Consider the following 26,788-nt stretch of genomic DNA (forward strand, 5'->3'; position numbering starts at 1 on the left):
TAAGCAGCGACATATATTTTTGAAAAAGTAGGTTTATTAAAGGCAGCGTTGCCAAACTAAATACAAGTAATTAACAAATTATCTGGCTCTCAAATTGAACCAGACTTCTATCTGGATTTATCTGGCTCAAATCGTTGTTGTTGCATTTACAAGCAAAATTATTTATTTGGCTCAGGCTTTTGCCACCGGATGATGGCTAATATGTCAGTTAATCGAAATCCAAGGCGAATTCAATACCAGGTTATCCCAACAGCTGATTGCTTCTTCTTGATAATTTTCCATACAACGCCTTGTACTGCAACATGTCAGTTAATCGAAATCAAAGAAAATTTTCTTTTGACTCGACATCAAGGCGAATTCAGTATAGGTGGTGTTATCCCATCAGCTGATTGCTTCTTCTTGATAATTTTCCATACAAAGCCTTGTACAACAAAATGTCAGTTAATCAAAATGAATGAAAATATTTTTTTGACTTGACATTCATCTGCACGGCGAATTGCTGAATTCGCTTTGCAACCACATGGTATGGATTCGCCTTGTCGAAATCAATGAAAATTTTCTTTTCACTTGACATTCTTCTGCACGGCAAATTGGTTGAATTCGCGTTGCCACCACCTGGTATAGATTCGCCTTGATATAATCGAAAAAAATTTAACTAAATTCTGTTTTAAAACAAAATGGCGCATAGTCATAGTCAAAATAAAACAGGTTTTAAATTTAGTTGCAACTTTTTGACAGATAGCTCATAGAAAAATATGTCAAAAAGCTGCAACTAAATTTAAAATCTATTTTATTTTGACTATGAATATGCACTAATATGTTGAACCATCCCCAAACATCCTCAGAGATCATATAGTAAAGGTATAAAATGTCATTTCCGAGAACCGCACTATATAAAATATCTCTCTCTCTCTCGCGACGTGAAACTTAATTTTAAGGTCAATTCCGTCGATTTTGACTTTTCTTTTGAAGCTACTCATTGTGGTTATTGTTGCGCCACCGATTCCTGTAAACTTTTTGACCTCGTTGGTCTGTTCGATACCATCTAACATCAATAGCGTATCATAACGTATAGCACTGATGTCACTTCCTGTATCGATTATAGCAGATATGGTAACATTGTTAATGGTCAATTCCTTAAAAACTCGGTTACCCGATGGAGTTAATGTCAATACTTCATATTCAGAAGTCATGTGCAAACTATCCTTATCTTTCTGTGAAGCTTCCTTTTTAGTATCATCTGGTTTTTTATTCTTACACTCGACTGCGCGATGACTAATCTGATTACATTTAAAACACTTAAAATCCTTCAAATCGCAAGTCTTAGCCAAATGCCCTTTTGCACCACATTTAAAACATGAAGAGTCGCTTGTTTGCTTGGTTTCCTGTGTTTTACCACCCACTACAGAGGTTTGATGACCTGCCTTCGAATAACTCTGCGCCTTAGAATTTTTCATTTTTTCGTACAGTTTTAAATTAACCTTAAGTCCTTCGACTGTCTGTGCCTGATACAGGATTGACTTGCTCTGCCAAGAATCCGGGATACCCTCAACAAAATATTCGACTAAACTCTCCTCATCAAGGCTAATAGCATTCCCTATCTCCATTAGACAATAGAAATAATCTCGTAAGGTTTCCGATGGTTTCTTCCTCCGATTTTTTAACATCGTATGGACTTCGACAGCTGACAATTTTTTACCGAATTCTAGATTTAGTGCTTCTTTCAACGATTTCCAGTCGCCGATGTTAGATTGGCTTCTAACAAAAGCTCTGGCATCTCCTTTTAACAACTGCCTTGCATAAACAAATTTTTGCAATTCGTTCCAACCAAGAGTGAACGCATTATCTTCAAAATCCCTCACCCATTGATCTATACTCGGATAACCTACCCCCGTAAAATGGCCCATCGAGTCCTCTATATCAAGCAATGTAAATGTGATGGCTGAACAGTCGATAGTTGTTGGGGAACACCGGTTGCATCTCCATATAAAGAACCATTATCTGAGCCGGATGCCCCGTCGTTATACAAATTGAAATGCTGGAGCAACCTGGTTTGTAATTCAACCTTTCGTCCCATTGTACTCAACCCTAACTCTGTCAACTTTTCCTTCAGTCCGTCCACTGTTAATGGTGTAATCGTTTGTACGTCCATAGTGTCAGTTGCGCCCAAGATAGATGTGAATGGAGAAAAAAAAATTATTTTTTTAAAAATACTTAAATTATTGTTATTTTTTAATATCTTATCGATCTTACTAAACTACAGTGTTTGGTTAAGCGAAATTTAAGGCAATGTTTAATATCTGTTTGAATTCTAATAAGAATTTTGTTTTTACTTTTCTTCTTTCTTAGCCATTTTCTTGTTGAAAATTATTGATACTTCTTATTTACTCTAACTTTTGTTATTATTTGCTTTCTTCAGCACAAAACTTTATTCGCCCTATAGTTCAGCTATATTTTATTATGACACTTTAACTTCTCTTTCTAACTACGCGTTTTGATCTACGTCTTCATTACATTCACAAATTTCTTCTATATTTTCCAGGCATGCTTAACCAACGAACCGATATCATTTCGTTACGATAATTAACGTTAATAAACGAAACAAAGTCATTTCGTTTCGTTTATTAACGTTAAGAACGTCAAATTAACGAAGTGATTTTGCTTCGTTTTCTGCCATATCAAAACGAAATCAAATCGTTTATGTTGATTATTAATTTCAAACTATGCTGGCAAAGCTGATTGATGGCGGAGTCATTAAAGGTGAAGGCATTAGCCAAGCTGATTGCAACTTTTCTCATGAATTTTGACAGTACGAACATTTCTCAGAGTATTTTGACATTACCACCAACGAATTACACAAACAAATTACATGGAGTTCGTGTGTATGTCCGCTCGCTGTTAGCACCTTACTGGCTTCACCATGGCTATAGCATTGCCAGCACAATTCAAACTTTAAGTATCACGTTTTTGTTAACGTTTTTACCGTTAACGAAAGCTTTTCGTTTCGGTTAAAAACGAGATACAATTTATCTTGATAATTTCTTTATCGATAATATTTCGAAGTGTTTCAACGGAAACGGTGGAAATTTTTTGATAAACGATTAGCTTAACGTTAAGGTGCATCCCTGATATTTTCACATAACTATGCATATTCTCGCTAGTTTGTACATTCTTGTTTTCTCTCTTCTTTACATCAATATACTTTTCTCGGTTTCTCTACTCAAATTGATACCTGTATATTTCCCTTTTCAACTTTTCCACTTTTTAATTTTGATTTAGAAACTCGCTACTTTAATGAGCTTCTTTTCTCACAACTTAAATCTTTTAAACTTTACAATTTCATATTAACGTTTATTTATAAAAATTTCATTTCTACTACTACTATTTCTACTAAAATACAACGTTCACTTAGCTGCAACTTCTTGTACTCCGCTCTACTTTCATATGCTTCTTCCACTTAAGAATTTTTGGGAATTTGTTGTTGTTGTTGGATTCCTCCTTTGATCTGCTGGCGCACTTGCCTTGAAATTGCTAGCGTCTCTGCTCTGCGTACAGTTGACATAAAAAAATTGCTGTTTCACAATTTTCGCATGATGGCGAATTTTTCCAGCCTTTTCACAAACTAGCGGAGCATCTGACTTTGGTTGAGCCCCCAATTTGTAGTTCAATATTTATTGTGTTTATTAATTGTTAATTAGGTTTAGTTTTTACAAATAGTTGTAGATTAAGTTTAGTTTTAGAATAGTAATAGTTGCTTAGATTTTAATTTCGCATGTAAGTTCAAACATAGTTGTAGGTTTTATTTTTACACAAACGTTCAATATTTTAATCAACTTTAGTTATTAAACAATAGTTATTTTCAAGGCTAAGTAGCCGTGCGCATGTTAAACGCGTCCGTCCGTTTCGAGTGCTTTAATTCAACTGTCCTTTCGGTATTTCTTGATCGTCCATTCGTCCGTTAGTTATTAAGCGTTGGTCAAGTTTTCGTTGAGTCTCAGAGTCACTTTTTATCAGGGTCGCTTAGGTCAGAGTTGCAATCCCACATTTATAACGAAAATTTTATTCGATTGCACTTAAGAAAAATAAAAAACCAATATTTCTTCCTAATTAGCATTGTTATTGGCCTTTTACCTCATCCTTTTTGCTACCGAACTGCAATTACAGCTCTGACACATAAGCAGTTTTTCATATAGATGAGTTTAACACATGCTGTCGCGGAATGACTCTTAGATACAGCACGGCGTCAATCATATTTCGATGGTTGCGATTCAAATATTGTACACACTTCTTAGAGTGGCAACTCCATAAACCTCGGTTCTCTTTCCATCGTCATTCGTTGATTCAAAGCCGATGGAGACGGAACCGCGGTAAGTAAAATTCGTGAAATTTAATTTAAATCTCATTTAAAATGTACAATGTATTCATTTCATAGAAATAAACGTCGATACAATCAAAATACAAATGCATTGTAGCAGTTATAATTCGTAGTCTTTAGGGAATCAACAATTTTATTTCGCGTCCATTTGTATGCAATATAATATCGAAGCAGCCATTTATATTCGTGTTACGAATTAACACACACCAACAAACAAAGCACAAATTTTCAGATGAATTCTGGAAATTTCCACAATGCCTCAAATGCTAACAGCGCAGCCAGCGGTGAAGCAGAAAAAGACCAAGAAAATGTTGCAGTCAACGGCGCAGCTAGCGCCGGCACAGCAAGTTCAGCTTACATCGTAGACACAGATAATGACGAAGAGCGTACAATTAAAGCCTTCCAGGAACAAATTATTGCATTGGAGAATAAACTCGATATAGCTAAGATATATTGAAAGCGAATTTCAACAAGAAGCACTCAAAGTAGCGCTTCAGTACGCCTCAGCCGCAAGAAATAAAGTGACAGCATCTGCCGCCCCTGCTGTTACTACGGATATGCATTCAAGTTCTGCCGTAATTTATACCAACACATCAGCCGTTGGCTTAGATCCCACTAGCACAGGCATTGCACCTGATGCATATCTCACCCAAACGCCAGTCGGGATGAGTTACATGCCACCGGCTATCTCGCCTAACGCCGTTCGTCATCCCTTCACAGCCCTCCAGCCTACAGCTGGCCCTGTCATAGTATCACCTGCTCCTATTACTGCCATAAATCATTCTAGCTTTGCTGCCGCCTCACCTAACACCTCATGCCAGTATGCCACATTTGGGCATCAAAATAATAAATCAACCGCTGCTACAACTTCTACAGTGTATAATGGTGGAGCCAGCCATAATGCCGCCGTTTCTATGAGTGCCGTCCTCACACAGTCACCATGTTATTCTACCAATGTCTCAACTGGTCAAGAAATTAATAGACCTCAGTCGTCCATGGGAATTCCTGAAGTACCACCAGCGAACGTAACAGAAACACCACTCGTATATTCGTCAGTTCATAATCCTTTGGGTGCAGTCAACCCTTCACATGCAAACCCCTATGGCCACCAGATAGGGGGATTAATGGTTTTACGTAAGTTACAAGACCTACCTGAGTTTAGTGGTCACGCGGAGGACTGGCCAGTGTTTTTCACAGCATTTCAACAAACGACCGCAGCATATGGCTACAGTAACCTCGAAAACATCCAGCGATTGCAAAAATCTTTAAAGGGAGAAGCTCGAGAATCCGTCAAATCACTATTAATACACCCAGATAATGTTGTAGCGATTATCGAACAGCTGCGTTTTCAATTTGGACGCCCCGAGCAACTGATTCGAAGTCAGCTGTACCAAATTAGGGAAATACCACCTATATCAGAAAACAGTATTGTAAAGCTGGTGCCATTCGCTACAAAAGTTAAGAACCTCGTGGCATTTTTGCAGTCAGCGAACGGGCAACTTCACGTTGCCAATCCAACACTGATAGAAGAACTGGTTGGCAAGTTGCCAATGATAAAAAAGATTGAGTGGGCCAAATATTCACTAGCAATCCAACCGTATGCAACCGTGGTACACTTTAGTGAATGGTTGACACAAACAGCAAACTTGATCCGTACAGTGCAGGACTATGAAAAATATGAGCCATCAAAACGTCGACCAGTCTTACATGTTTCAGGAAAGCAAAACGAAAGCTTTAACGAGCAGCAGCAGGCTCATGTACCGGATGAGTCACAATCGCTACAACTGAAATGCGCTGTATGCTATAATGCGCATAAAACTGCTGAATGTCAACGTCTTCGTGAGTCAACTACGGCCGATAGATGGAAAGAAGTCAAGCGTTGTCGGCTGTGTTTCTCGTGCCTTAGTCAAGGGCACACAACTCGGGAGTGTCGTCGCCGTAAACCATGTCATATTGATGGATGCCAAAGGATGCACCATAAAATGCTGCACGACAACGATTAAACTCAAACGCCACCGAAGAACTCCTCCACTGTGCAAAGCGGGGAGCAAGCGGTTACTCAAAACAAACCTATTTTGAGCTGTTCTGACACTAAAGGTGAACGAAAGCTATTGTTTCGCATATTACCCGTAACAGTGCATGGTCAAAGAAAGTCCATCGATACCTTCGCATTGTTGGATGAAGGATCAGCCGTCACGCTAATTGATAACGACCTCTGTAAGGAACTAGGTTTGCAAGGTGAGAAGCACAACCTAAACGTACAATGGTTCGGAGGGAAGATAGCTCAGGAGCCAAGTGTAGTGGTAGACCTTTTCGTCAGTGGAATTGGTAAGAAAAAGAAACACAAATTGTCTAACGTTTACAGCGTGTTAAATTTAAACCTTCCTGCGCAAACTCTGAAGGAGGCCGACTTATTGTACTCTGCTAGTGGTACGAGGAAATTACCACTGGAACCATATAATGGAGCAGTGCCAAAGCTCTTGATAGGACTTGACCACTGCCAGTTGGGTTTACCTTCCGAAATAATAAAAATAAATTGCACTGGGCCGTATGCCACTAATACTGAACTTGGTTGGACAGTTTTTGGACCAAGCACGGAGATTGCTGCGAGAGCGCAGATATGTTTACTTACGACACCTACATCAGATCAAACGACGCACGATATGATTGCAGAATACTTTGAAATAGAGAACTTTGGAGTGAAGGCAGCACCAGTAATTGACAGTGCAGCTGACTTGCGCGCTAGAACTATTCTAGATGCAACAACGCGCCGAGTGAATGGGCGGTTTGAAACGGGTTTGTTGTAGAAGCAAGACTTCATTAAAATGCCGGATAGCTACGATTTGGCCGAGAAACGATTGATAAGCATAGAAAAAAATGCAGCGTGATGACACTTTCGCCGACGCATACAAAAATATCATTGCCTCATATGTCGCGAAAGATTACGCGCGAAAGTTGACGTCCGACGAAGCCACAAGAACAAATAATAAGACGTGGTACTTGCCACACTTTGGAGTGGTCAATCCAAATAAACCAGCTAAACTTCGTCTCGTATTCGACGCCGCCGCAGAAATACAGGGCATGTCCCTTAACTCGCAGCTTCTGAAGGGGCCTCAATGTTATCAAGCGCTACCAACCGTTCTATTTCATTTCCGTGAAGGAGCCATAGCCGTGTGTGGGGACATCAAGGAAATGTTCCATCAGATTATGATTCGAGAGGAGGACAGATGCGCCCAAAGGTTTTTATGGCGCGATGGCGATGCCTCAAGAAATCCAGACGTCTACGAGATGAAAGCGAAGACATTTGGGGCAGCGTGTTCGCCTTGCGCTGCACAGTACATCAAAACGCTGAATGCTCTGGAGCACTCCAACAATTCCGCTCGAGCTGTGAAGGCAATCCTGGAGTACCATTACGTAGACGACTTTGTCGACAGCTTCGGCAACGTAGAAGAAGCCATTTCCGTATCACGAAGGGTAAGAGGCATTCCCCGTGGTGCTGGGTTTGAACTACGAAACTTCACATCAAATTCGCCAGAAGTACTCGCAGCCCTTGATGGCGTGGAAGCCACAATCCCAATTGTTAATAAGAATGGAACGTCCACAGAAAAGGTCTTAGGGATGGCTTGGCGACCCTCAACTGATAACTTCTTATTTCAATTAAAGTTCAACAACGTAGACGAAAGAGTAGTATGCGGCGAGCGACGCCCTTCAAAAAGGGAATTATTGAGCATAATTATGTCTATATTTGATCCCCTTGGATTCCTGAGCCATATCACAATCGCTGCTAAACTGATCATGCGCGAAGTGTGGAGACAACAGTTACAATGGGATGCCCCGTTGCCGGATGATATAGCTACTGCATGGGATTGCTGGCGTCAAATTATTCCTGACGTGATGGAAATAAAGATTCCACGGCATTATTTCCGAAATGGTGTGCCACAGCAATTCCAACTTCATGTTTTCGTGGACGCCAGCGAGGACGCCTTCGCAGCCGTAGCATATTGGCGCACCACAAAACGATGCCCGTTACGCCAATCATGGGTCCGTTGCCAGAGGATAGCCTAACACCTTTCATCAGGCCATTCACATATACTGGTTTGGATTATTTTGGCCCTGTTAATGTCACTATCGGTCGTCGCCAGGAGAAACGTTGGGTGGCTCTCTTCACATGTCTCACGGTGAGAGCAGTCCATCTGGAGATTGCATTTGATTTAAGTACAGACGCATGTATCACGGCCATACGAAACTTTACTAACAGGCGCGGTGTACCAGTTAGACTAAGAACTGACAATGCTAAAAATTTCGTTGGCGCAAACCAAGAAGCAAAACGATTCTCAGAAGTATTTGATTGTGGCCGAGTTCAGGACGAGCTGGGAACAAGAGGCGTAGAATGGCTTTTTAATTGCCCTATCAACCCGTCAGAAGGGGGCATATGGAACGTATGGTTCAAAGCGTCAAACGTGTGTTACGCCAAACGCTTAAGGAAGTCGCACCAAGGGAGAACACACTTCAGTGCTTTCTTATTGAAGCAGAAAATGTTGTGAATTCAAGGCCGTTGACCCAATTACCTATCACCGCCGACCAAGACGAGCCTCTTACACCGAACCATTTCTTACTTGGAACCACCAACACCGCTCAGACGCCGAGCGCTTACGCCGAACCAGAAAAGATTTGTAGTCTGCGTAAACAATGGCGAATTGCCCGCCAACTTCGTGACCATTTTTGGAAGAGGTGGATTGCTGAATATTTGCCTACACTTACTCGTCGTACTAAATGGTGCAACCTCACTGAACCACTAAAGGAAGGTGACGTAGTCTTCGTGTGTGACGCAAACGTACCAAGAAGGCAATGGTGTCGAGGCGTGGTGGAACGCATGTACCCTGGTAAAGATGGAGTGGTCCGACAAGCTGATGTACGCGTGGCTGGAGGAGGCATCATACGACGTGCTGCATCTAAGTTAGCCGTTCTGCACTTGGAAAGTAGTGAATCAGAACGATTCACGGGGGATGGGGTGTCGCGGAATGACTCTTAGATACAGCACGGCGTCAATCATATTTCGACGGTTGCGATTCAAATATTGTACACACTTCTTAGAGTGGCAACTCCATAAACCTCGGTTCTCTTTCCATCGTCATTCGTTGATTCAAAGCCGATGGAGACGGAACCGCGGTAAGTAAAATTCGTGAAATTTAATTTAAATCTCATTTAAAATGTACAATGTATTCATTTCATAGAAATAAACGTCGATACAATCAAAATACAAATGCATTGTAGCAGTTATAATTCGTAGTCTCTAGGGTATCAACACATGCTTATGCATTATGAGTAGATTGCACGTATTTTTATGGAGAACGGTAGAATGAGCGACACTGGCGCCATCTGATATTGAAAAGTAGCCAATGCCCCAATTTTGTTTCAAGCAAATCATAAGAAGAAGAATTTGACATTTGCATTGGCTAAGGATGTTGGCACACCTTGCAAGTGAAATTATTTTTCCCACTGGTTGATAAATTTTCTAACATTTTTCACAATTAAAAACTGCAATATAACAATCGAATACGACGCAAAATACGTTAGCAAGTATTTTTGTTGTATAGGGAGAATGTTTACAACAGTGCTTCGCGAAATTTTGTATGTGAATGGGCAGGGCGTAATAAATTTCAATTGCCACGTCTGAAGTTCCTTCATATTTACAAACGCAACGTCTTGGTTGATTGTGGCGATGTTATTGGAATGCATAAGCATGTGTTAAACGCATCTATATGCAAAATGTCATTGTGTCACCGCCTTTATCTGTAAGTGCAGTTTTGTTAAATTCCGAACTTTTAACAGGAACCGTTTTCAGATTGCTTGTTTAAGACCAAATTAAACTTCCTTAACCCTAACGCCATAGTTGTAACCATACCCATATCCATATCCATCTCCAATGTGATCGGTTAATGGTGCCTTAACCTAAAAATCGTGAAAATTTCATAAAAATGAAGAAAACGCAAACAATTACAAACATATTCCACAAAAATGAATAAAATCTACAAAAAGTTATTAAATTCACCAACTCAAATATTTTTAGGTTATCGATATGGCGAAAAACCAAAAACCAATTGCTTTGTATGTGGTAATGAGGGTTTCTTTGTCTTTTCCCCAAGCACTGCCAGCAAGGGACTTGAGGATTTTATTACGGCTCTGGATTTTCGGAACAATTGCGGCTGCGTGCTCACCAAAATGTAGATCCTGATCAAACGTAACACCCAAGATTTTGGGGTGTAGGACAGTCGGTAGCGTAGTGCCATCAACGTGGATGTTCAAAATGGTCGACATTTGGGACGTCCATGTTGTAAATAAGGTCGCGGAGGATTTAGTCGGTGATAATGCCAGGTTTCGCGAGGCGAAAAAACTGGAGAGATCAGGGAGGTAGCCGTTTATTCTGTTGCAAAGTTCATCGATCTGTGGGCCTGGGCCTGTGCCCATTATTGTGCAGTCATCGGCGTAGGAAACGATAGCAACTCCTTTTGGTCGCGGAGGTAGCTTAGATATGTAGAAATTAAACAAAAGTGGGGATAGGACACCACCCTGTGGCACCCCTTGTGTAATTCTTCTTGGTTTTGGTGTTTCACTTCTAAATTGCACCGATGCCTGCCGACCACCCAGATAATTTGCGGTCCACCTTTTAAGACATGGGGGAAGAGTAGACCCTTCCAGCTCTTGCAGTAACGTGCCATGGTTGACCGTATCTAAAGCTTTTTATAGGTCTAGCTCAACGAGTACTGTTGTATGGTGGGGGTTTTGATTTAAACCGCAAATTATCTGGGTGCTGATGGCATTTAGCGCGGTGGTGGGGCTGTGGAGTTTTCTGAAGCCATGCTGATGACAGGCTAGCTGTAAATTTGCTTTGAAGTAGGGGAGCAAAATGGCTTCAAGCGTCTTGGCTACTGGCGATAGGAGAGATATCGGGCGATACGACTCTCCTATGTTAGCTGGTTTCCCAGGCTTTAGTAGCGGGACCACCTTGGCCATTTTCCATTTTTCGGGTATGACAAAGGTGGAAAGAGACAGGTTGAAGACATGTGCTAAGTATTTGAAACCCTCTTTCCTTAGGCTTTTAAGCATCGGCATGGCTATGCCGTCGCGCTGAATTTATGTTTATTTGCGCGTCTGTTGGCCCTCTGTCTATCTTTGTCGACCGTAGAATGCATTATATATTATCGGCAGAAAGCGCTCGGGCATTTTTTCGCATCCGACAGCACTTTATCGCCAAAGGTGACGGAAACTTTGTCATTGTGCCTAGATGGATTCGATAGGGACTTTACGGTGGACCAAAGTTTACCTAAACCTGCAGGGAGGCTAAAACCGCTTAGGTGCTCCTCCCATTTCGCCCGCTTGTGTTCATCCACAAGCAATCTGATGCCTTGGTTTATATCCCTTATTTGGGGGTCACCGGGATCGAGCTGTCTTATAAGGTCACGTTCTCTCGCTAAATTTGCGGCCTCCTCCGGAAAGTGGGCCGAATTTCGGGAATTCTACCGACGGGAATGAAACGCGCCGAGGCAGATTCAATGACCTTGCGGAAAGCACGCTCCCCTTGGCGGGCATCAGTCGGGATAGGGAGGGCAGCAAAGCGGTTGTCTGTAAAGGATTTGTATTCGTCCCATTTTCCTTTTTTAAAGTTTATGAAAGTGCGTTTTTCTTTAACGATGAAGTCGGCGGTACGCTCGAGCGAAATAAGTCTAGGTGGTTGGATGCCAATGTTACCATCGGCTGCCAGTTGACGCAGTTTACGAGTTCTGCGCTCACGATTGAAATATCCGGCGAAAATGTGACAGCTTCCTACCATACGTGTGCGGGCGTCTCCGTTTATTGTGGATAACGTCGTTTCTTTATTTGATCCGCCAACATCTCACCCCTACTGTCAGCCCGCAAGTTTAAATGCCATAGATCGTGATGGGCATTGAAATCGCCTAAGATAATGTGATTGTTGCCAGTGAGTAAGGCGCTGATATTAGGGCGGATCCACTGGGGCAACAGGTGGCAGGAGGGATGTAGGTGTTGATGATTTCTAGGTTAGCATCGCCTGACCGGACAGATAAGCCTTTACCTTCTAAGACACTGTCCCTGCGGTCGATGCCGGGATCAAATATATGATATTGCACAGAGTGGTGTATGATAAACGCGAGGCCGCCTCCATTTCCGCTCATGCGACCTTTTCTGTGGACATTATACCCAGAACAGGTATGCAGCGCAGATCTTGCAGTAAGTTTAGTGTCTTGAATTGCAGCAATGCGGATGTTGTGCCGCTTCATGAAATCGACTATCTGCGTGATATTCCCAGTTAATCCATTACAGTTTAGCTGCAGAATTCTGAAGTGCATAGGGGGAGACGTCGCCACTCTGGGAGTAAGTGACGGGTGACTACGCTTGGGTTGTGGAAGGCTAGGACGCAACTGCTGTTGTGGCCCTGGGACTGGACGTCCTTGGGTAAGCATTGGGGTACCCGGTGTATTTGGGTATGCGGCCTGGCAAAATGGCGCAATGAAACCCGTCGGGGTTGCCGTCGCGGAGACCAGATCATCTAGGAAAGTGGCACCATCCATGGCAGGAGCTGCATTGGGCGGATGTCGCAAACATGTATATTCTGTGCTGGAAAACGGTGCAAAGGGAGGTAGGGACTAAGAGTATGTTTCCCTGACCTACACATTTGCTGCCGGAAAAGATGGGGAAGAAGACGGTGGCAGGGGCTGATGCTCGGCATTGTTCCCGACTCTACTACGGAGGTTGTAGGTATGAGTGGGAGCAGCCGTATGAGTTGGTGGCGGCGTGGGGGCGAGCAGCAGCGGGTTAGGGGGTCAGAATATACCCGCGATAGGTATGCCTGTCGTAAGAGGCGACTAAAATACCAGATTCATGGGGCTGTGTAGCGCAACCCTTCAGGTTGCCAGCACAATATATAGCTTCTCCAACCTCACCTATCCGCGGCGAATCCTGTTTCACTAACAGACGAGGCTCTGGCGACCCCAAGCTCCTCATGGAACTTGGGGATGGAGAGGGAGGGGTAGGCCTGAAGGTTTAATGTGACCACATAAATCGTACCCGAGATGGTCGGGCTAGCACCTTAATGGTGCTGTGGTACCGGAGCGTACCGGATTTGTATCCGGCAAAGGACCATCACATCGATAACACTCCCCAAAGCCTTCGGGGAGCAACCTTATCGCTACAACAACAACAACCGCAACAGGAAACAACCAAACGCCTACAAAATGTCGAGAAAGCTTGCGATCAGGCAACACTAATGGCACAGAACAAATCCATCCGCGAATGTAAAGTATTGGTAGCCAAAGTACTACGTTCGGTTGGTCGTCTGACAGGCGAACTTCAAGACGAACTGCAAATAGAGATCGCTGCAACATTGCCTTTAGTCAGTATTGATGCAGCTATAGACGTTGAAGAAAAGCTGGAAAGGCAAGAATACTTCGAATCAATGGTGAAAGAAATAATAATACTTTCAAAAGATATTTTATTTTTTAAATATTTTTGCAGAAAGTTTACTTGGTCCGAATTAAAGGCAGCATCGGAACAGTTGATTAGGTTTTCCGCAGGGTCATTACCGACGACCTAGCTTTTTTGTTTAACTTGGATGAAAGGAAGGAGAAAAGGGCTTTGACGCAATTGAAACTATTCAACCAAGTTTTGTACGGTAATAGAGGTTTAGCTGTTATTTATTGTAACTACTTTTATTAACTTGTTTCTCCTCCTTTTAGAGGTTTTCGCGATTGAAGGTCGAAATAAGTTCGAAAAGGCGTTAAGAAAAAGCTTCGAATTAAGTCATAATCGGTATCATCAAAAGAAGTTTTTGCTATCGAAAAAGTAAAATTTTGATATATATCTAAAAATATTAGATTGTTACTGCTGCTGTTGGTTTTGCTGGTGTTTGTTTTGTTGCTGCTGCCGATGGTTCTGTTGCTGCATTGATTTTGTTGCGAATCGTATTGCGTTGAAAGTAATCAAAAATCATTCCACCCTTCAAAATTTGTTTCCAACTGTTATAAAATACGCATAAACTGCCTCGAAGCATATCAAAAGCATATACATATACTAATATTACTATGTACATTTTTAATATTATAATAGCATATTATTTATATACACATGTACTTACTTGTATATATTTGAAGTGTAATACTACGTTACATCAAAAGTGGAATTGAAACAAACGGATCCAACAACTTGTGAATAGAAAGTTATGTATTTTTGTAGACTATAAATAGCTATAATTATTTTGATTCATAATTAAGATTCGAACATTCCTGTCAAAGTCATAAATTTCTTTTCAAATGTACATATATACTATACTCAAAGAAAATGTAAAACCCATGATAAAAATATTAAATGAAATATTAAAAGATATATCATAATGTCATCTATAAGATACCTCTGTTCTGTTTGTTTTTGTCATAACTTACTTTAGATAAGCGATAGATGTAAAAAAGTTGAAAAAATTAATTTTTATGTTATGCTGTTTAAAGTTAGTAGTTATAGAAAAAAATTTAATCAATATACTTATAAAATTCAAGTTTATAAAATGTTAAGGGTGTTTGTGTAAAATTATAGAAGCACCATATACATATAAACCTCATGAATAATAAAATCTTTCATATAATTTTGTGAGCTTTATATGGTATATAAACTTAATGGACTTTTATAATTTTATATACTTTACCCCATTGTTTTCTTGATGACGAGAATTGGGAAGTATTCCAGGGTAATGTATAATTCTTATTTAATCATTTAATAATACCTTATTTGGTTGCTTATATAGTCCCTCATTTAATAGCATACATAATTCCTTCTTTAATTGGTTATATATTCCCTTATAAAACACATATACAATTCTTGTAACAATCACTTATATAATGGCTTATACCATCCATATTTAATGCCATAGACTATTCTTTATATATCCCTGACGTATTAGGTGTTAAAGTGAGAGCGCTATAGCATACAAAACTCATACGCATTTTATCCCTCAAGTTTCTCCATTTGGCCTGTATAATATAATGGAAAGTTTTCAAATTTATAAGGGATACTTTTCTTACTGATATGGCAAATATGAGGGTTTATATAAGACATACTGTACATAGCTGGGTAGCAGACCATATAAAGTTTAAAAGGATAATTAAACTTCCTTAACCCTAACGCCATAGTTGTAAACATACCCATATCCATATCCATCTCCAATGTGATCGATTAATGGTGCCTTAACCTAAAAATCCTGAAAATTTCATAAAAATGAAGAAAACGCAAAAAATTACAAACATATTCCACAAAAACTAAGTCTCTTAGTCATAGCGTATACAAAACAATGAATAAAATATACAAAAAGTTTTTAAATTCACCTACTTAAATATTTTTAGGTTATGGATATGGCGAGACACCAAAAACCAATTGGTTGGCTATGGTATAGTTATGGCGTTAGCGTTATGGTATGGCACCATTAATCGATTACATTGATTTCCATAAGGTAGTTTCGATCAGTTGTTTTATCTGGTTATGGTTTCATGGTTATACTTACTTACTTACTTAATTGGCGCTAACCGTCTAAACGGTTATGGCCGTCCAACAAGGCGCGCCAGTCGTTCCTTCGCCCCGGCAACCGGCGCCAATTGGTCACACCAAGGGAGTTTAAATCGTTTTCCACCTGGTCCTTCCAACGGAGTGGGGACGCCCTCTACCTCTGCTTCCATAGGAGGGTTCCGATAGAAACACTTTCTTGGCCGGAGCATCATCTTTCATTCGCATAACATGGCCTAGCCAGCGCAGCCGCTGCGTTTTAATTCGCTGGACTATGTTGATGTCTGCGTATAGCTCGTACAGCTCATCATTAAATCTTCTTCGGTACTCGCCATCGCCAACGCGTAGAGGTCCATAAATCTTTCGAAGATATTTTCTCTCGAACACTCCCAAAGCCGCTTCATCTGCTGTTGTCATGGTCCATGCTTCTGCCCCATATAGCAGGACGGGTACGATAAGTGACTTGTAGAGTATGATTTTCGTTCGCCGAGAGACGACTTTACTTTTCAATTGCCTACCTAGTCCAAAGTAGCATTTATTGGCAAGATTGATTCTTCGCTGGATTTCAGTGGTGATCTTGTTGCTAGTGTTGGTGCTGGTTCCCAAATAAACGAAGTCTTTTACTATTTCGAAACTATGGCTGCCAACAGTAGCGTGGTTGCCAATGCGCGTATGCGCTGACTCTTTGCTGGATGACAGCAGGTACTTCGTTTTGTCCTCATTCACCATCAAACCCATCTTTACCGCTTCTTTTTCCAGTTTGGAGTAAGCTGAACTAACAGCGCTGGCGTTTAGTTCGATGATATTAATGTCATCAGCATATGCCAGTAATTGCACGCCTTTATAGTATATTGTTCCAGTGCGGTTAAGTTCTGCAGCTAGTATAATTTTCTCCAGTATTAAATTAAAAAAATCGCACGATAAGGGGTCACACTGTCTGAAACCTCGTTTAGTTTCGAACGGCTCGGAGAGGTCCTTCCCAATTCTGACTGAGCTGATGGTGTTGCTCAACGTCATTTTGCACAGCCGTATAAGTTTTGCGTGGAAACCAAATTTAGACATAGCGGCATATAGGCAGCTCCTTTTCGTGCTGTCGAAGGCGGCCTTAAAGTTGACGAAGAGGTGATGTGTGTCGATTCTCTTTTCACGGTTTTTTTCCAAGATTTGGCGCATTGTGAAAATCTGGTCGATGGTAGATTTACCAGGTCTGAAGCCGCACTGATAAGGTCCAGCCGGTTCACGGTGGGCTTCAATCTTTCGCACAATACACTTAAAAGGACCTTATATGCGATACTAAGAAGGCTGATTCCACGATAGTTGGTGCATTTTGCAGTATCCCCCTTCTTGTGGACTGGGAAAAGAACACTTAGATTCCAACCGTCTGGCATGCACTCGTCCGCCCATATTCTGCTAAGAACCTGCTGCATGCGCCTTACCAACTCCTCGCCGCCGTACTTGAATAGCTCCGCAGGCAATCCGTCAGCGTCCACGGCCTTGTTGTTTTTCAATCTGGTTATTGCTATTCTAACTTCGTCATAATCGGGCGGGGGACATATATTCCATCACCATCGATTGCGGGATCGGGTTCATCATCTCTGCACGGTGAATTGCTGCCTCCATTTAGGAGAGCAGAGAAGTATTCCCTCCATAATCTAAGCACTCTATGGACATCAGTTACAGGAGTTTGCCCCGGTCTTAAAACCTTCCGTCTGTCGCCGTATTTTTTGGTAGAATTTTCGGGCGTTATTCCTGGTGGCTAGCAGCTCAAGCTCCTCGCACTCACGCCTTTCTGCTTCTGATGTTTTCTTCCTGAAAAGGCGTCTCGCTTCCCTTTTCAACTCACGATAGCGTTCGCACACTCCTCTTGTCGCGTTCGCTTTTAACATAGCCCTGTAGGCAGCGTCTTTTCTTTCGGTTGCAACGCGGCATTCTTCATCGTACCAGTTGTTTTTGCGTGGCCGCCGGTAACCAATTTTTTCTCAGCGGCAGTACGAAGTGCTTTGGAGATATGCTCCCACTGCTCCTGTATTCCTTCAGGATGAGTTGTGCTCTCAGAGAGCAGGTGTGAGAGTCGAGTTGCGAAATCATTGGCAGTCTGTTGTGATTGAAGCTTTTCGACGTCTAGCTTTCCTTGTGTTTTTTGTTCCTTGGTTTTAGCCGCGTTGAGGCGGGTGCGTATTTTGGCTGCAACGAGATAATGGTCCGAGTCGATGTTAGGTCCTCGGAGCGTGCGCACATCTAAAACACTGGAGGCATGCCGTCCGTCTATCTCAACGTGATCGATCTGATTGCGAGTATTTCGATCAGGAGACAGCCATGTAGCTTGATGTATCTTTTTATGCATGAACCTCGTGCTGGGTATAACCATGTTTCCAGCACCGGCAAAGTCAATCAGCCTCAGTCCGTTAGGAGAAGTTTCCTTGTGTAGGCTGAACTTTCCGACTGCAGGGCCAAAAACACCTTCTTTGCCCACCCTGGCGTTAAAGTCGCCAAGCACGACTTTTATATCATAACGGGGGCAGCGCTCGTATGTGCGTTCTAATTGTTCATAAAAAGTGTCTTTCTCCTCTGTCGGCGCATGGGCGCAGATGAATGATATATTAAAATTTTTTGCTTTTATTCGGATAGCGGCGAGACGCTCGTTCACAGGCGTGAACGCCAACACTTGGCGACAAAGTCTCTCTCCCACCACGAATCCGACGCCGAAACTGCGCTTATTCGTATGGCCACTCCAATAGATGTCATAATTTTTGACTTTTTTCTTCCTTGCATCGTCCAACGCATTTCTTGGATGGCGGTGATGTCAGATTTTGCTTTGACGAGGACATCAACCAGCCGGCCATCTGCACCAATCCCATTCAGGGAGCGGACGTTCCAGGTGCATGCCCTCAATTCATTGTCCTTCAAACGTTTGCCATGGTCGTCATCAATAGAGTGTGTATTTATCCGAGGCTTGTTGTTATATTTCATTGGAGTATGGTTTTACGTGGCGGGTCCCAAGCCCAGCGCACAACCCGCTCAGCGGGGGTGTAAATATTACTTGCACGTTTATATAGCGAGCCGCTTGCTCCAAGACAGACGCCCGCTTGCAGCCGCACCTAGAGGTGTACAGACGCTGACGATGAGATCTCCCCCGGCTAGCCCTTAAACCGATTATGTCAGAGTGGCCTAGCCAGGTTGTCGCCTTCTCACATTAGCTCAACGGATGTTTAGCGGCTACCCAGAGGATACTTGGCCGCAGGCGACCGGTAGTAGTGAGCTGCTTGAACCGCATGCAAGAGAATCGCTCTGGCCATTCCCAGGTGAATGGCGGTTAGAAGCTTTCCCCACTTTCGTGGACTTCGACACACGGCTCGGTTATAAGTCACCATTATTTAGCCCGTACCCAGCCAGCATTTTTTGAAAATTTTGATCAAAAAATATTCAAATATCATACCCCAGTTGATTAAAAACGTTCAAATTTAAAAGCATTTTCTGTTCGAAAATTAACGTATCGTCGGGAGAAAAATGTACCATAAATGTGATTATTCTTGAATAATCCTTTATGATTCATATTTCGAAACGCTTTTTGTTCATATCTGATATCATTGTAAAATTGGGCTTTAATTGTTTTAGAGTAATATTTGAATGCTTTTCACGATCATTTTCTGATCATATTCGTGAACATATTTCAACCAATTTGGTTGAGATTTTTGAATAATTTTTGAATGCGATTATCATGCATTTATTCTTCGTATCTCATACAAAATAAGATACTACATGCTAATCTTATTTCATCAGGGGAAGAAAGCATGCGGAAGTGAGCTATTTGAACCAAAGGTAATTCGCAAACATACTAGACCAATATACACCTGCGACTACAACATCCAGCATCAGCTATGATTGCCAACATCTTAAAATACTATATGGTACGGGATGTTGAAGCTATATCCAGGTACATATGTCACTTACCTGGGGTTCAAATAGTTCACAACTTTTGTATTGTCCAACTATTTATGTATTTTCTGGGAAGCCGAAGGTGGAGAAATGGTTGGGGAAATCTTCGGGCAAGAGCAGCATTTGCATTACATTTTCTTGAAGAATGTCTTAAAAATAAAAATTTTATATACATTTTTTTTCTGAACTTCATGAATCATGATTGAAAAAATGTGTATGTGTGAAAAAAATAAATTTTCAATGAAAAGTAAAATTTTAACAAGTATAAAATTCATTATTCAGTCAACAAAGATTGTCAGAAAAGATTCAGAAAGCTGAATGAAAAATGATTACAACTTTTGATCACCTAAATTAAACACATTTGATTCAAAAGATATTAGCGAAAAACCGAAAAAAGACCCGCGGGTACCTCCGACACCGGGGGTAGGATCCATAGTATTTTTGCGCAGAACACCTTTTTGCGTTGGCGGCCTTCGGGCGCGATTATAAAAAATAACCCTGGGCTACGCCATGCCAAGTCCGGGTGGGTGGTATAACCGTGGCTACCGCCACGGTGATGCACAATTTTTTTTGGGGGTACAAACACAACAACAACTACATGGAAATCGCCAACTTCAAATGCAAATATCTCCGGACAGAGATAAAATTTTTTATTTAGGTAGAGTATTAGCAGTCGACCCCTCAACTAGACTATTACCCATTAAAATCGCCAACTTCAATTGCAAATATCTCCGGACGGAGATAAAATTTTTCTTTTCCGCCTTCAGATTATTGTTCTCGAGATTAATACGCGTCTTTTGATACCTCACTCGAAAATCTTAGCCCAAATTTCGGTGGGTACCGTAAACTGCACTACTACCGAAAATTTATATTCAGCTTTTGATCATAAAAAGTATTCATATTTGATTATTTATTTTGTTCAGTTGTATGATAACTCATTATTTAGTCAGAAAGAGTAATCAAATTGTATTGAAATGTAGGGAAATTCAAAATTTATTCACCTAAATGCTGAGTGGGTAAGTTTAAACGTCTATAGATGTAAAAAAACAACAGCTATTTTGAGTCCGAATGTTTGCTGGGGTCTAATTTCAAGCATGCGGGATTTTTATTTCGCTTTCAGCATTTTCGTCAGTGAAGCTGGCAGCTTTCTCCTGATGTACAATATTTTCTGAAGTAAAAGTTTCGCTCTATTGAAATTATGATTTTAAAATAAAAAAAGTTTGTTTAATTACTTGCTCGTTAGAAAATAATGTGACTAATATCATTGTGTCTGTGCTTGAATATAAATAAACTGTGAAAACTTTTGCAAAAGCGAATAATGAACGTTTTATGTGGTGTGAAAATCTAATTAGAAAAATTGTCTTGTCATTTTCACATTTTCGGTGTTGCCAGTTAAAAAACAGAGAGTGGAAGAAACGTGTGATTTGTCAGCCCAGTTCAATATTAATCTGGTAACTCGGCTCGCACGAGACTACAAGCAAAACGAAAGAAACAGGAAAACAACGAAAATGATGGAGTAGTTAGTTGAATTAATTGGTAAGTTCTTTTTAAATAAGAAATTAATTAATAATTGTGAAGAGTTATGTACAAAAATAAAAGAGCTGTATGTATGTATTAGTTGTTTTGTAGATACAATGCATCTGAAGCTGTTAATCGTATATGCAGCGTGGTGACCTTAAGAAATCTACAAACGTCCATTTGCATTTCTTCATTTATATAGTGACCCCCAGCTGACGTTGCGCATCTCTTTGTATGTCAAGAAGCTAAGTCGGTTTTCCCACTATGCATGGACCGCTCACCAAAACCTTATTCGTTACAAATTACCTATTGTAGTTTACACCTTTGCGTGAAATGAGGAAGCGTTAAGGAGGAAAGCAAATACCACATATTTTATAGAAATTGTTTTAGTTGTTAGGTTTTGTTTTATAATTGCATTCAAAATTATCATAGATTTTATGGTGGGCTAATATAAGTGTAAGAAGTTCTTTGATTGCAAATTCGATTTAAAACCCCCCAGTTGGTGGAATGAATGAAAGGATAGGGCTTACATTCCCATTTGCAATTTGTATTAACTCGTGTGTTGTTGAACTAATTCAGAGAAGTGAGCAAAAACCTGCTGCAGATCAAAGTCTTTGTTTGAAGAGCTTTGTACAAGCAGTTTCACTCTGTCGACGTGTCTTTATGTACAATCATAAGAGTTGAATATGTTTATTTTAAGTGTACACAGCCTTTGGAAAAAAGGTTATATCAATAAGCACTTGATACGTCCATATTTGCTTTCTCATGCATGTACCCACATGCATATACATATGTTCATATCTATACAATGCCTTTTTACATATAACTAATATGCATTATTTCTGGTTGAAATTTTTGCGTTTTTCTCCTGACCACATATTTCACGCATTTCATACCCTCTATAAACAGGTTTATACAAATGTATAGTTTATGCGAATAACCTCATTTAAATAAATAAATCTGTGACATTTCTTTTGCCTTCTTAATTTGCATTATTTTCTTTGTCTAGTTGTTGTTTTCTCAAAGAGTTATGTATGTATGTACATCTGCCGTTTATCACTTTATAAGCTTTACCAGGCGCATGTTGTAACGCCCGAGATCGAATGGATGTTGCTTTATTTTTTCTGTTTTGTTTGTTGTAAATTAATTTATTGTTCTGTAAATTGAAAAAAAAATTTATTCCTTAAATTTTTAAGTCTTTTCAACTTTCTTGTATACCAAGGCATTTTGTAACATTTCCTTTTCACTCGAGGAATTAAAGTGGAGCAAATTTCATTGCCTTTAACTTTGAAAAGATCAAATCATTCATTTACACTTTTTCCAGAAAATATAATATCCCAATCATGCAAATTGATTCTATCGCTAATGGCATTAAGGTTGCAATTGTTGAAACAGTAATTATCCGGTAGCAAATCTAAGTCGACATTTCTAAATTCGTAAAACTCCAGTTAAAGGACAAGAGGAACATGGTGCAAGCCGGGGCATGACAGAGGGTCGAAACATTCTTCCAAAGAAAAACTTATATCTTCACTTATAAAAATTTGATCTAATGTTTTAAACAGGTTATTTAAAATTGCATTAATTTGGGTAAGATTAACACTTAATAAGTTGTCAACATCATACGTTTCGGAAAAGCTAGTTACATTGTTGGGGTACAAAGTTAAACTCTCGCTCACTGGCGCCCAGCTCACATCTCCTATATTGAAATCACCTAAAATACAAAAATTACACTCTGATTTCCTAGAAACTAAGTCTATAAGATTATCAGTATGTGCTTTATACACAAACTGTCAATACTACCAGGCGGAATGTAAGACACACATATAAAGAGTGTCGACGACTCATTGACACATACACACAGTTGATCCAACCGCGTGTCCTCATTCTGCGGCGAAATAGATGATGAGTGATATTTACGCCGAACAGCAATTAAAGTACCAGCTCCTCGGGACAGGCCAGTTTTTAACGTATCTCGATTTTTTTATATACGTTGTACATTTCGGGATCAAAATATTAGTTGTCATAGAAATTTTCATTTTGCCAGGTTTCCACGAAAACGTAAACATCATAACCCAAAAGTGAACTAAATTCATATACTGCTTTAGACTTGGTTCTAAGCCCAGAAGCATTTTCATAATATATACTAAACGGCAAAGCGATCGGTTTGACATTCAGGGATGTTGCTACACCACTTGTTGAGTTCCACCGCCCCTTTGAAAAAAACGGAACGGCCTTAGAATTACATTAACAGGCCAGATGTTCGCATCAATAACTTTATTGTAATAAGATTCCGATACGCCTAGTTTAAAACTAATTCGCCTTAGTTCGGACAGATTGGTACCACTTTTTACGAGCTTGTCGCATTTCAATTAAGTTTTACCAATGCCAGTATGTTTCGCGACATAGCTTAAAATATCATCCTCGGTCACTTTGGGCAAGAACGATGAGACGTGCAGCCACTTCATACTCGAGGCTACAAACAGTTCCGAGTTGGTATTTACGCCAAGAACTAGTGGCTTTCTTAGATTCTTCTTGGCACTCCTCCCTACCGGTAAAGGTCCAGGAACATTATCATTATTTTGCGTGTTAGTCACAGTATGAGCATCCCGCAGTCCAACATTTGCAGTTGTATTTGTATTTGTATTTTTTTTTTTGGGTCATTATTTTGGGCTACCACCATAGCGATCGTACCGCCGACTTCATGTATGTATGTATGTATGTATGTATTTATTGACAAGATAGAACAATAAAATCTAGGATCTTTTATAGTACAAACAAGATGAATACCTCTTATAATAATAAAAATAATAAAATAAGTCGAACTATGTCAAACTTAATAACAAACTCAAATTTATAAATAAAAATTTAATAGGAAAATTGTATTTAAAACTAGCATCTATAGTTAATATATAAATAAATAAATAAATTATTACACTTTGAGAATAACATAGTGGGAAAGCTCATTCACATTGACTAGTAATTGCAGATAGCGAAAACACAGATATACATATTTACGTTAACATAAACACGCACTTTCATAAACTTAAAAAAAAGGAAAGTGGGACGAATAAAAAATCCTTTACAGACAACCGCTTTGCTGCCCTCCCTATCCCGACTGAAGCCCGCCAAGGGGAGCGTGCTTTCCTCAAGGTCATTGAATCCGTTTCGACTCACTTCATTCCCGCCGGTAGAATTCCCGAAATTCGGCCCCGCTTTCCGGCGGAGGCCGCAAATTTAGCGAGAGAACGTGACCTTATAAGACAGCTCGATCCCGGCGACCTCCAAATAAGGGATATAAACACACAAGCGGGCGAAATGGGAGGAGCACCTAAGCGGTTGTAACCTCTCTGCCGGTGTAGGTAAACTTTGGTCCACCGTAAAGTCCCTATCGAATCCGTCTAGGTACAATGACAAAGTTTCCATCGCCTTTGGCGATAAAGTGCTGTTGGATGCGGAAAAATGCGCGAGCGCTTTCTGCCGACAATATATAATGCATTCTACGGTCGAGAAAGATAAACGGAGGCCAACAGACACGCACATAAACATAAATTCAGCGCGTCACCAATTACCAGTACCGTCAAAGAGGTTGAGGATGCCATCGGTCATGCTAAACCATCCAAAGTAGTGGGCCCAGACGGCAAAGCCATGCCGATGCTTAAAAGCCTAGGGAAAGAGGGTTTCAAATATTTAGGACATGTCTTCAACCTGTCTCTTTCCACCTTTGTCATTCCCGAAAAATGGAAAATGGCCAAGGTGGTCCCGCTACTAAAGCCTGGGAAGCCAGCTAACATAGGAGAGTCATATCGACCGATATCTCTCCTATCCTATGGTTATTGAGGAATGGAAAGAGGATATAACTGATAAGAAAGTTGTGATCTCAGTCTTTTTAGACTTAAAACGTGCTTTTGAAACTGTGGATAGAGAGGAACTGCTGAATGTTATGTTTAATAATGGGATAAGAGGAAAATCCTTGGAATGGTTCAGAAGCTATTTGAGTAATAGAAAACAGAAGACGATAATTGGAAGTGCAGTTTCACCGGTTGCTGATGTACATATTGGGCTACCGCAAGGTTCAGTATTGGCACCGCTATTTACAATATATATTAACGATATTAAAGAATGCTTGAAATATTGCAATATTCGACTATTTGCGGATGATGCATTGATAACCATTAGTGAAAGAAGTGCGGGCTTTGCGGTATCGAAAATGCAAGAAGACTTAGACACCCTTTACAAATGGCTATGCCATAGAAAGTTGAAAGTGAACGTGGATAAAACCAAAAGTATGATATTTTGCAAAAATCAAAGCATTATGGGTGCCAATAACCTTAGCAGTATTACTCTGAAGATAAGAAATGTTGAAATTCAGCAAGTAGACAAGATCAAATACCTAGGAGTCTGGATCGACGAAAACCTTAGATTTGGAGAACACATAAGTTATTTAGAAAACAAAATTCCAAAAAAAAATTGGTTTTATGTACAGAACTTGTAAATATATTAGTCAACGACACAAATTATTAGTGTATCGATCAATTATTGAACCGCACTTTATCTATTGTCCAACAATCCTGCTATTAGCAAATGACACACAAATAAAAAAACTGCAGATACAACAAAACAAGGCAATGCGATTAATTTTAAATGTTCGCTTAGAACACCAAAAACTACAATGCTAAATATGTTAAACTGGCTCAGTGTAAAACAGTCGATATATTATTTCACATTGAAATTTATACATCATATGAAATTAGGAATAACACCGAATTATCTGAACGGGAGAATACATTTTAATCATGAAATACATAACTATGGAACTAGAAGCAGCGGAAATATCAGACTGCCTAGAGTAAGAACGGAGTTCGCGAAGAAGACTTTAGAATATATAGGTTATAAAATGTACAATTAATTACCAAATGCGATAAAAGACTGTGAAAATATTAATAAGTTTAAAGCAAAATTATTTTTATACTGTAAGTCATTAAGCATGTAATGTATACAATTTATTTATATATATATATATATATATTTTTTTTTACCTTGAACTAGGTCTTAAAGACCGTAAATAAATAAATTATTATATTATTATTATATCGCCAGTAGCCAAGACGCTTGAAGCCATTTTGCTTCCCTACTTCAAAGAAAATTTGCAGCTGGCCTGTCATCAGCATGGCTTCAGAAATCTCCATAGCACCACCACTGCGCTAAATTCCATTAGCACCCAGATAAATTGCGGTTTAAATCAAAACCCCCACCATAGAACAGTACTCGTTGCGCTAGACCTATCAAAAGCTTTTGATACGGTCAACCATGGCCCTTTACTGCAAGACCTGGAAGCGTCTATTCTTCCCCCATGTCTTGAAAGGTGAACCCCAAATTATCTGGATGGTCGGCAGGCAT

At 40.2% G+C, this 26,788-nt stretch overlaps 1 protein-coding gene across 5 annotated transcripts in view; it reads left to right on the top strand.

Moving 5' to 3' along the window:
• Positions 1 to 21,013: 21,013 nt before the first annotated feature.
• The window catches only part of Ufd4 (ubiquitin fusion-degradation 4-like), a 153,421-nt gene continuing 147,646 nt past the window's right edge, over positions 21,014 to 26,788 (top strand). For 4 of the 5 annotated variants that reach the window (XM_067765474.1, XM_067765476.1, XM_067765477.1 and 1 more), the window contains exon 1: positions 21,015 to 21,409. The gene's annotated coding sequence lies outside the window, so the exon portion shown is untranslated. Of the gene's footprint in view, positions 21,410 to 26,788 lie in introns of all 5 variants that reach the window. The other variant, XM_067765475.1, reaches the window with a different exon arrangement.

The sequence above is a fragment of the Eurosta solidaginis genome, chromosome 2, assembly GCF_040869045.1.
Source record: "Eurosta solidaginis isolate ZX-2024a chromosome 2, ASM4086904v1, whole genome shotgun sequence".
NCBI lineage: Eukaryota > Metazoa > Arthropoda > Insecta > Diptera > Tephritidae > Eurosta > Eurosta solidaginis.